General features: G+C 39.1%; 1 protein-coding gene across 1 annotated transcript in view; it reads right to left on the reverse strand.

Moving 5' to 3' along the window:
- ITPK1 (inositol-tetrakisphosphate 1-kinase) overlaps positions 1–9809 on the reverse strand; it is a 359936-nt gene extending 350127 nt beyond the window's left edge. Inside the window, exon 1 of the mRNA XM_074235440.1 lies at positions 9746–9809. The gene's annotated coding sequence lies outside the window, so the exon portion shown is untranslated. The remainder of the gene's footprint in view (positions 1–9745) is intronic.
- Between the last annotated feature and the right edge of the window lie 2551 nt (positions 9810–12360).

Here is a 12360-nt window from a genome sequence, read left to right on the forward strand (position 1 = left end):
CTAAGCTCTAAGTCAACTGCTTAAGTCACCTTTATGGCCATAAATTTGTTCTCATCCTGATGATCTATGTGGAGTCTTCACATGCTTGGCATAGATATCTCCCTTTCTTACCAACAGGTCTGAGGCCTGTCAGTTACCCTCAAACTGGTTTAGCCTATCTGCTGAGACAGTTTTAATAGAATTTGACTACTTCACAAGTAAAAATTGGGTAATGGTGGACACCAAAGATGAACGAGCAGCTCTGGAAAAGGCTCAGCAAACCCTGACAGCAGAGATTCTTGTGCTCCCTGAGCATCCCATCATCCAACTGTAAGGCAAGCCATTTGATCGTGATGTGATATTAATTTCCCTTAATCACAGTAGTCCAACTTGACCAGATAAAGTTATATTTGGACATTCATTTAGTTATACAATCAAGCCAGATATCCTTATATGGAATTTGGTTAGCCAGTTATACATCTTGTTTATAGTTTATGATAAATACGTAAGTCTCAGATTTGGCATGATGCTGACTTTGTTCTAGACCTTTATAATTATCTAGGCTAGAGGGCAGACCACATGCATGGACAGAGCACAGTGGCAATGGCAGACGGGGGAGAAGCAGATAAGGGACATGGGAAACTGATGAGCAAACTTGGGTCTATGCAAACAGATTTATGAGTGGACTTGATCCTGCAGCCTCTTGCTGCTAATGTTTTATAATAAAAGGTATAAATCTTTCCAAGATTCCTCAGCATTTCTTTGGTCTCTCTGAATAAAGAACCTGCAGAGCAACCAACAGAAGATGGAAAAACCTCCAGAGCTCCTGGCTAACCTGGCAGGATTTGTTTGAGGCTAAAACCTCCTGGACTTGGGATCTGTTTGAAACATTTAGCTCCTCTTGATTAGGATTGGACTTACATTTGGCATAGAAGTATAAACAGAACTGATTTGAACTACATTTGATGTCAAGTATGGATCTGATTTACAACAATCCAATAAACACTTTTGCATTAATTTAATAACTATAATGATAATGATGATATTTATTCAAGAATATTACATTCTAATTGGGAAAGGTAACACATAAAAAGGAACTGTAAAAGTGTGAAAGGGCAAGGAGTAGGCAAAAGAAGTCTAAACAGTAGAATTGTGAGTGAAGTGGAGCATGGCTGCTTCCCTATAAAAATAGACATCCAGGGATGGCTAGGTGGCACAGTGGATAGAGCACCTGCTCTGGAGTCGGGAGTACCTGAGTCCAAATCCGGCCTCAGACACTTAATAATTACCTAGCTGTGTGGCTTTGGGCAAGCCACTTAACCCCATTGGCCTTGCAAAAACCTAAAAAAAAAATTGACATCCAGTATAAGGTCATCTCTAATAAGGAGAGCAGGACCTTCTCTTTGTAGGAAAAATATTTGGGAATGCTAAAAAATCAAACATTCCACCAGTTCAATTAATGATACTCCATTGCCTTATGACTTTTATAGTTACTCCAGAGTTATTGGTTTAACTTGGGGCAAAAGCTCCCCAAAGTAGCAAAAGAACTTGGGGTCACTAGAGAAACTGACCCCCTCCCCAAAACCTACAGTCCACATGATTCACAGTTCTTTAATTGTGACTCTGCTTTATCGTTCATTAGTCTAATTTCTAATCAGTTCTTTAGTTTTGGGGTTCCCTGATATATAGTTCTCTTTATTTCTCCTTTGGTATTCCTTTGCTTCACTGCTATTGCTAGTGTCATAGATTTAGAGTCAGAAGGGGCCTTAAAGGTCATTAAATTCTATCTCCTTATAGGTGATGACAGTGAGACCCATTCCTCCCTGACTCAGAGTCCAAATAATATTTCCACATGGGTCAGCATCTCCTGCTAAGTTTTTTTCTTTTCTTTTTTTTTAAGGTTTTTCCAAGGCAATGAGGTTAAGTGGCTTGCCCAGAGCCACACAGCTAGATAATTATTGTGTCTGAGGCAGGATTTGAACTCAGGTACTCCTGACTCCAGGGCTGGTGCTCTATCCACTGCGCCACTTGGCCACCCCCTGCTAAGTCTTTTTGAAAAGAATATTGCTACTTCTTTTATTTTTCTTTCAAATTTTCAGCATCCTTCCCTCACTCAAGTCCCCAGTAAAAAGAACTAGCTTAATCAAATAAGATCAAATAAGTGAGAATCACAGAGACATCCAGAAGTCAAAAGGTACAGAATTATTCCAATCAAACTTCCAAGGGGATATGTTCTATGATTAAATAACATAATAATAATTTATTTGGAGGGATAAGTGATCTAGAAATCCAAAAGCTTTTTCTGCATTTATAGATGTAATCAAATGATTTTGATTATTTCTATTATTATCATGGGCTATTATATTGTTTCCAAATTCTAAACCAATCCAGTATTCCTGTTATATATCTAATCTTATCATAAGGAATAATATTTTAATATATTGTAGAAATTTGTTAATATTTTATTCAATATTTTTATATCAATATTCACTAGAGATATTGGGCTATAATTTTTATTCTCTAATTTATCTCTCTCAGGTTTGGAAATAAAGACTATTATTGCTTAATAGAAAGAATTTTTGTAAGTGCCTTTTCCTTCTATTTTATGCAACAATTTATGTGCTACTATAGTTAATTGTTTTTTGAACTTCTGATAGACTTCACTTGCAACTCTATCTGGGCCTGGGCTTTTTCCTCTGACAGTTCATTTATGACTTCACAAATTTCTTTTTCATGATCAGATGATTTTAACATTCCATTTATTATTCTTTTAATCATATGCTGTGGTCTAGTATACTAGTGGAAATGGGAGGTGTGAGTTAAACTCCATGCTTCAACTTACTGGGAGCTAAGAGTTTGTGGAACAGACTTAAGGCAGGTTTGAGTTAATTTTGACAGATTATTCTGAGACCTAAATATGGGTTATTTGGGAAAGGAAGATATAAAAACAGTTTTAAGAATGTGGTAGGGAGCTTTGAGACCCCAGGGAACTTCCTTACTGATTGCTTTTAATCTCTTTCCTGGTGGCTTACCTACTTTTCCATTCTTGGGCTATTTGTTACTTCTTTAGGGAACATTTTTACTAGGAGTTTTTGAATATGTTTATATTAAAGCAATTATTTCCTGAAACCTTGGGTTCTGAGGGATCCATTACACTAGATGCATAACCACAATCAGGATAGCTGTACATTTTATATTTTTATAAATATTCATTCATTTAAGTTACCAAGGTTAGAGTCATATAATTAGGTAAAATAATCCCTAAAAATTTCCTTTTTTCATCTGTTATAAATCCAATCTCATTTGTCATTTTATTTCTTTCCTTTTTATTTTAGTAATTTAATTTTCTTTGTTTTTCTTTAGATCAAATTATCTAATCATTTGTCTAATATTAATTAATTTTATTAAAAAGCTTCCATTTTCTGTTTATTAACTCAGTTTTTTTTATTTTATTCTTTCTTCTTCATTTTTTAGAAGTTAGTTTTGTTTTTTGTTTTGCAAGGTAATGGGGTTAAGTGCTTTGCCCAAGGTCACATAGCTAGGTAATTATTAAGTGTCTGAGGTCACATTTGAACTCAGGTCCTCTTTGACCTGAGGGCCAATGCTCAATTCACTGTACCACCCAGCTGCCCCTTTTTTTGTTAGTTTTTAAAAATTTGTTATTTTCCTAGGTTTTTAATTACAAATGTAGTTCAATGATTTCTTCTTTAAAAGATATAAATAATAAAAAAAAAAGAAAAGGAACTAGCAACTCCAGTCTTCAAATTATACTATAAGCAATAATTTTCAGAACTATTACATATGATTTAAAAATATCAGTAGCCATTTAATAAACTACATAAGGAAATTTTGAAAATAGTTGAACTCAATCCAGTATTTGACAAAGTCAATAACATAGATTATCTGAGGAAAAATATCCTATATGAAAAGAATGTCTAGGAAAAATAGAAGGGCAAATTGGTAGAAATTTGATTTAGATCAATATGCTCTACCATGTTACTAAAAAAACCCTCAAAATGGAAATGTAATCTAAATATTAAAGACATATCTGTTAAAACAATGAACAAAGAACTCTCAAAAGAAGAATTTGACATTATTAATAGCCATATGAAAGATTGTTAAAAATCATCAGTAAGAGAAATGCAAATCAAACTAACTTTGAAACTTCACTTCAATGCCAGAAATTTGTCAGATAACAAAAGATGGGAATAGCCAATATTAGAGAGCTGTAGAAAAACATGCAAACTAATATAACATTGGTAGAGGTGTGAATTGGTCCATTCATTTAGAATTACACATTTAAAATTATGCTAAGAAAGAAATTAAAATGTTCAAATCCTTTTACCCATAGATATTGATAGGCATATGCCCAACGGAGGTCAAAGAGATATAAAGGTCTTATAGACACCAAAATAATTTTGGCAGCCCTTTTCCTACTAACAAAGAATTAAAAATGAAGTAAACATTGATTGAGAAATAGTTAAGCAAATTATACCACATGTCATATGAATATAGTGAAATATTACAATAACACATGAAAAGATGAATATGAAGGATCCAAAGAAGCATGGGAAGATATGAACTGACATAAAGGAAAGAAAGTAGAACCAGGAAAATAAAATTTACAATTACTACAATCACTTTGTAAAGAATAACAAAAGCAAGGTACTAAGAACAAACTTGTTCCTGAAAAAAAAAAAGAAATAAGAATGTTCTTTCCTCCTTCTTTTTGCAGTGTCAGAAGATATTGTTATAGAGCACTGCACTTAACTATTGGAGTCAGTTGCTGTGTTAGTTTCTTTGAACTGACTTTTTTATTTAAAAAAATTCTTCCCTTAAAAGCACTGGATATTTATAGATTCAACTGTTTTGCTCTCTCCACTGTTACGTTAATTAATACACATTAATTACTATCAAGTTCTCTAGGGCTAACCCCTTAATTTTCTGGTGGGAATGTCCTACTCTTCAATTTGTAGTAGTAGAAGCAGTAACAGTAGCAGTAGTATTATTCCTAGAACTAGTAACACTAATGGTAATCATAGTGATAGTAGTGGTGGTGGTGGTGGTGGTAGTAGTAGTATCATTATCTTAATCAACTCCTTCTTGAGGTAGTAATTGCATCAACAATATTTCTGACAAGCCTTTAATGAAGACCCGAAGAGACAGAGGCTCACTATATAGTCATTCCAGATGGACAAATTTAATTACTAGGGAGTTTTATCAAAATATGACAATAAAAATGACATACTTATCCAATTTGCAGATGCTGTGAAGTTAGGAGAAAAGCCAATAAGTTAGATGACAGAATTAGATGGAATTAAGAACCAAAAAAAAAATTGGCAAATTAGAATAAGAGGTTGCCTCTAAAAAGATTAAATAATTAGAATCAATAAGTCAAATGCTGGCTTTCCAGTCAAGATATAGTGAGAGATTTGAAGGGGAGTTAAATTGCTCACATATCTCTTCAAAAACAAAACATAACACCAAATGACACAAATATAGAAATTAAGCAAGAAATTAGCCCTGTTAAGAATTCCATAAGAATCAGTAAGAGTTAAGAGGAAGCAAACAAATGAGCATATACATTTATACATATATATATATATATATTTAAAACAAGAGAATTTGAAGTAATACTTAATGATGAATATATAATATATTATACTATATAATGCCAGAAAGTAAATTTATAATTAGAAGACACAAAAATAAGAAAGTTTGAGAGTAACTAATGAAGGAAGCAAATGGCCAAAAGACAACCAACTCTCAACAAAGAAAAATAAAGTTAGATTCAATGCAGACCAACTGGAAAAACATGTTCAGAAAATGAGTGAATTATTGAAATAACTGCAAAAATCACAGACTCAAGGTCAGATCTGATTTATAGGTTAAGATGTAGCAATTTCAAGTTTATTGACATGCCGGAAAACTTTGAAAAATAAAGGAATCATCTGAACATCTTTTGGGAAACTATTAAGGAAAAATATTTAGAATTAATAAAATCCAAATGAGAGAATTTAGACAATTAGTGAACATTCATTAAGCACCTAATGAGTTGGAGATACAATATGTAAATAGAAATAGAAATAAAGAGAGGGAATTGAGTGGGAAAATTCCTGATGAAGTCCTCCTCAAGAAAACCTCCCATTTCAAGAGAGATCCCGAGCCTCCTGTTTTTCGATAAGACTATTTTTGCTAACAGGGAGGACATTCTGACCATAAAACCTACTTCTTTCCACTTAAGATAGTTATGAAGGTCACTAGGATCTTTAAGTTACCTCACCAACTGGTGAGAAAAATATTATGAAAATATTTCATTCTTTTCTTTGTGTCTGTTGCTAGGGTAGATTTTCTCCAAATAGATTGTACCTCTGGAGACCCAGAGACCCTATGGGTTGAAAGGGGGGTGGTGGTTAGGGAGGGGGAAAGGGTGGATAGGATATGTATATATACATATACTCAATTTACCTTGCCTTGGAGTGGCTTTCTGAGACACTATCTTGGTGTGTCTGGGAGGCTGCCCTTTTCTAGAGAAAAAGTAAGTAAAAACTTCCATTTGCTCAGGTCAGTCTCTGAGATTTTTATCTCACACAGTATCATCTGCCTACAAAATGATAATTTAATCTATGAATGCTGCTGAAATCACCAAGTGAAATAGCATAGAGGGAGAAGAAAAAAGGGCCCAAGACACAGGGATCATAGAACCCTATCAAGAAAAATAAAGACAACTCTCCAATAGTTAAACTTCACCTCTATAATAATAATTAATATAAGTCTTTCCTGATTCCCCTTAATTCTAGGACCTTCTGTCTGTTGATTCTTTCTAATTTATATATAACTTTGTTAGTAAATTGATTTTTGCAGGTTGTCTCCTCCACTGGAACTTCTTTGGGAGCAGAGACTGTCTTTTGCCTTTCTTTTTCTTCCAAATGCTCAGCACTGGCTCTTGCACATAGTGGGAACTTAACATTGTTTTTACAGAAGTTCAATGACATCTTGGTGCAAGTCTTCACACAACTCTCATCTGTGGCTCCAAGAAGTTATAATATGCTAGGGAGGAGAGCAGCAGGAAAATTCCCCTGAGAATAGTCCCAAAGTCAAAGTTTCTGAGACTAGCAAGTTAGTGTTGCATCCTTCCCTGAAGAAAATCAGTCTAAGAGAAAGTTCTCTTCCCAGACTAACAGGGAAGAGAATTTTTAAGTCAAAACTTAGGAAATTTAAATTAATTTCCTGATTATATGACCTTTAGCAAACTACCTAATGTCTTAGCTTGTTTCCTCATCTATAAAATGAGGGAACTTGATCACTGAAGTCTCTAACAACTCCAATTCTATGATTATTATATGATAATCCAGCCTTTCCTTGATTATGGAAAACTGAGTACAGTAAGCAGTTAAAAGATCTTGGTAGAGGGTCGGCTAGGTGGCACAGTAGATAAAGCATAGGCCCTGGAGTCAGGAGTACCTGGGTTCAAATCTGGTCTCAAACGCTTAATAATTACCTAACTGTGTGGCCTTGGGCAAGCCACTTAACGCCATTTGCCTTGCAAAACCTAAAAAAAAAGATCTTGGTAGAGAGGGGCTAGGATTAAAAAAAAAAATTCCAAAGATACTCTAGTTCTATGTTGTAAGACACTGACTCCTAGTGGACAAATAATCATTTTGAACTATGTGAGACTTTCACATAATGTATTTCTGAAACTATTGTCATTCACCCAACACATTAAACACTTTCTGTGGACCAGGGACAATCAAATGATTCTAGTCAACCAGTACTATTTATTAAGTTATTTTTTGAGGGGTGGGGCAATGGCGTTAAGTGGCTTGCCCAAGGCCACACAGCTAGGTAATTATTAAGCGTTTGAGGCCGAATTTGAACTCTGGTACTCCTGGCTCCAGGGTCAGTGCCACCTAGCTGCCCCTATTAAGTTCTTAGTAAGAATACATAAAAGAACCCTAACAGCAACATGGGAGTGATGATCAACCTTGAAGGACTTGCTCAGTGCAACAATTGGGAACAATTTTGGACTGTCTGCTAAGGAGAGTGCCATCTGTATCCAGATAAGGAGCTGTGGAGTTTGAACAAAGTTCAAGGACTATTCCCTTTAATTTAGAAAAAAAAAACAGATATCTTATTGCCTGATCTTGTTACCTCTTAGACTTCTTGTCTCTTCTTTAAGGATATGATTTCTCATCACACTTAATTTGGATCAAGGTACAACATGGAAAAAAAGTAAAGACTGACATTGCTTTCTGTGGGGCGGTGGGGGGAGGGAAGTAAGATTGGGGGGAAAATTGTAAAACTCAAATGATATCTTTAATAAAAATAAAACTTACTAAAAAAAGAATACATAAAAGAGATGGTGGTCTAGGTTGAAATAACTAAATAACTTCTATACAACATACGCATAACAATTAGAAAATGTAAAGTATCAAAGACAAAGAAAAGCAAGTTAGTGATAACAGAAGTGTAGCTTATAACAGGAGATGTATTTAATTAGTACTTGGGGTGGATAAAGCACCGGCCTTGGAGTTAGGAGTACCCAGGTTCAAATCTGGTCTCAGACACTATTTAATAATTACCTAGCTGTGTAGCCTTGGGCAAGCCACTTAACCCCATTTGCCTTGCAAAAAAAAAAAAATTAGTACTTGGGTGGTTTTTTTACCCCTTTTAACTTTTTTTAATGAATTATTATTTATGGTAATGGGGTTAAGTGACTTGCTCAAGATCACACAGCTAGGCAATTATTAAGTGTCTGAGGCCACATTTGAGTTCATATCCTCCTGACTCCAGGGCTGGTGCTCTATCCACTGTGACATCTAGCTGCCCTTCCCCCTTTAACTTTTGCTTTAAACTGTTCTTTATAAATAGAACAGAAAGTAGAAGAAATCAATTACTGTCTAGGTTGCACACATATGAAATACATAGATGAGTATATATATAAATATAAATATAAATATATATATATATATATATATATATATATATATATATATACACATTTGTGGATATTGAGTGGAATATTCACTTGTTCTTAGTTATCCATACCCAAAAGGTGGCTACTCTGAGAGAAAGACATGAGGCCTGATAGGAATTTAAAAGCCATTATAACACTTGTAAGCAATTAGGTGAACTTTATGTCAGGAAGACTCATCTTCTTGAGTTCAAATCTAGCCTCAGAGGCTTACTAACTGTGTGACCTTGGGCAAGTTAGTCAACTTCCTCTTGTGTAAAATGATCTTTGCCCAGAAAACTCCAAATAGGGCTGTGAAGAGTGTGACGAGACTGAAAAACAACTGAAAAAAAAACACAAGACTCGTCCTCTAAGCCTACCTCACTTTCAGAACTAAAAATGTCATGGCATCTAAACCCTAATACCTAATACACACCATTTCAAAATTAAAATAAACTTGAGATTTATTACTTGGAGTAGAAAGATCTGTTGACTAGAAGTTAAAAAGAGGATTAGATCTGTCTAAAAAAGACCTCTATTTCAATATTGACTTTGCCCCATACTTCGCGTAGGACCTTGAGCAAATCACTTCACGTTTGCAAAATGAGGGGGATAAGGAACAAGCGCCATCCCGGGTTCCTTCTCATCTACACGGAGGAGCCATGGGGAGGCAGCCAAGCGGGTCAGCGGACGGGGCTTGTGGGGTGGTCGGGATCGGATCCGGCCTCAGATACTGATTCCTGGACGCCGGGCGAATCAGCGCCCCTCAGTTTCCTCAGCTGTAAAAATGAGGGTCATAATAACAGTCCCTACCTCCGCTTGGGAAGAGCAGTTTTGGCCAGTGCTGGCACACGTAGCAAACGCTTCCTTCCAGGGCTGAGTCCCGGGGGGGCTGCACAGCCGGGCGGCGCGGCGGCGGCAGCCCGGGCCCGGAGGGCGGGTCTCGCCCTCTTCTGGAGTGTGTCCCCCAGCGCTGAGCTTCGGCGCCAACAGGAAGGGAGGGCACGTCTTGGCACAGCAGGGGGGCAGACTTTCTCTTCTGCCGTGACGCTCGCTATCTGCGCCCGTTACAGGACCTTTTAAACCAGCGTCCCGGGGGCGAGGGGCCCGGCCCCTGTCCCGGGGCGCCCCGCGGCTGTGTTTGCGGGGCGCCGGCCCCAGGTCCTGCCCGGGCTGGGCTGGGCTCCCTCCCGGTGCGAGCCTCTGGGGGCTCAAGTAGGGGAGGTGGGAAGCGGGGGGCACGCTGGCCTGGCAGTGCCGGGCTGAGGACGGAGGGGAGACCCGGGGACCAGCGCGGGGGGACCCGGGGACCAGAGCGGGAGACCCGGGGACCAGCGGGGGGGACCCGGGGACCAGCGGGGGACCCGGGGACCAGCGGGGGGGACCCGGGGACCAGAGCGGGGGACCCGGGGACCAGCGGAGGGGGACCCGGGGACCAGCGGGGGGGACCCGGGGACCAGAGCGGGGGACCCGGGGACCAGCGGGGGGGACCCGGGGACCAGCGCGGGGGACCCGGGGACCAGCGGGAGACCCGGGGACCAGCGGGGGAGACCCGGGGACCAGCGGGGGGGACCCGGGGACCAGCGGGGGGGACCCGGGGACCAGAGCGGGAGACCCGGGGACCAGCGGGGGAGACCCGGGGACCAGCGGGGGAGACCCGGGGACCAGCGCGGGGGACCCGGGGACCAGCGCGGGGCCAAGGAGAAGGCCCGGGAAGCGGGACCGGCTTGGGGACCCTCGGGCTGCTTGTGAAAGGCGGCTGGGGGACTGGCAGGCGCGAGCCGGGGGCGCCGGGCAGCGCCACTTTACTCGGGCTCCCAGGACCCCCGCTAGCCCCCGGCCCGGCGGGGCCAGAGCCTTAGATTTCCTCCTCCTCCTCACAGGCGCCTTTATTACCGCCGAGGACCCGCCTTCCTGTCATTGTTCATGTGTTCAGGCTCCACGGGGCACAACTCACGACTCCTCATTTTCCCTCACCCCACTGACCCAATCATTTTCTTAATATTCACATTTCCCTTCTACAATATTTCTGTCTCCCCTTAATTTACATGATCCTCCACCTAATTCAGGTTCTCATAATCTTTTTTTTATTTAATTAAAGATCTTGTTTATTTAGAGTTTTGCAGTTTTCCCCCCAATCTTACTTCCCTCCCCCCACCGCCCTACAGAAAGCAATTTGTCAGTCTTTACATGGTTTCCACGTTGTTGTACCTGGATCCAAATTGAATGTGTCCTCATAATCTCTTGACTGTCTGTTGCAACAAATCTTATTTGCTTCCAGGACAGAATGAATATAAGCTCTTGGGTTCAGTTTTGTAAAGCCAACTAGCCCCATCTACCTTTTTTTTGGCAAGGCAATGGGGTCAAGCCGCTTGCCCAAGGCCACAGAACTAGGTAATTACTAAGTGTCTGAGACCGCACTTGAACTCAAGTCCTCCTGACTCCAGGGCCCGTGCTTTATCCACTTCGACACCTAGCCAGCCCCCCCCCACCTCCAACATCTACCTTTCTAAATGTATTACTCTATTATCCTTCCTTCTGTGAGGTCCTGTCAAGTAGGTCCTATTGCTGTTTCTAACACAAGACATTTCGTCTCCATCTTGATGTCTTTGCCCTGGCTGACTCTCATAGTTGGAATATACTCACCTCAAGATTCTCTCTGAGACACAACCTTTTCTGATTTCCTCATCTATTATAATAAGGCAATGCTTCTTTTGTGTGTGTAAATGATTTGGTAGTCAAATACTTAAGAGAAATAACATTTATATACTAAAAATATGTAACATGTCAGCGTGGAGCACAGTAAGGGTCTCTTAATTTACCATTCTCTTTTTCCCAGGAGTATAAAAACATTTTATAAGGGGGAGGGGAATAATGGCAGAGAAATACACACACCACACACTTTCAAGTTTGATTTGCATTATTAACATTTTCTCCACCACTCTCTTCTGTCTTAGAAAATTAAAAGAAAACAATCAATCAAGCCCCGATTTGTACTTTTACTGGTTTCTGAGGTGTAAATGCTCAGAATGAAAATTTAACTCTGGTTCTAATACATCTCTGCTTTTTCCTAAAATCATTTGGGTCCTAAGGAAAATAATTCAAAGATAAGTGAGCATATGGACACAGTTTATATCAAGTTTAGATAAATATATAGTCCCCACAGTGCAACAGTGGATATTGCAAGCTATACAAAGCAGAATATATGAAATGGACAAAAGGAAGAAGAAAGAATAACACTTAAACTAGGAATCTGGAGTCAAATTATATAAATTAAAAAATATTATAGCAATTTTCTTGTTAGATACAATTTGCTCCTTGCATCTTTTTATTTTAGAGTAGAAAAGGCCTTAAAGATCACTCTCATATTTTGGAAGCCTGGCTATACTTATGATGCCCAGGTTTGATGAGAGTGACTTTTTTCTTTT

Source organism: Macrotis lagotis, chromosome 4 (assembly GCF_037893015.1).
Source record: "Macrotis lagotis isolate mMagLag1 chromosome 4, bilby.v1.9.chrom.fasta, whole genome shotgun sequence".
NCBI lineage: Eukaryota > Metazoa > Chordata > Mammalia > Peramelemorphia > Peramelidae > Macrotis > Macrotis lagotis.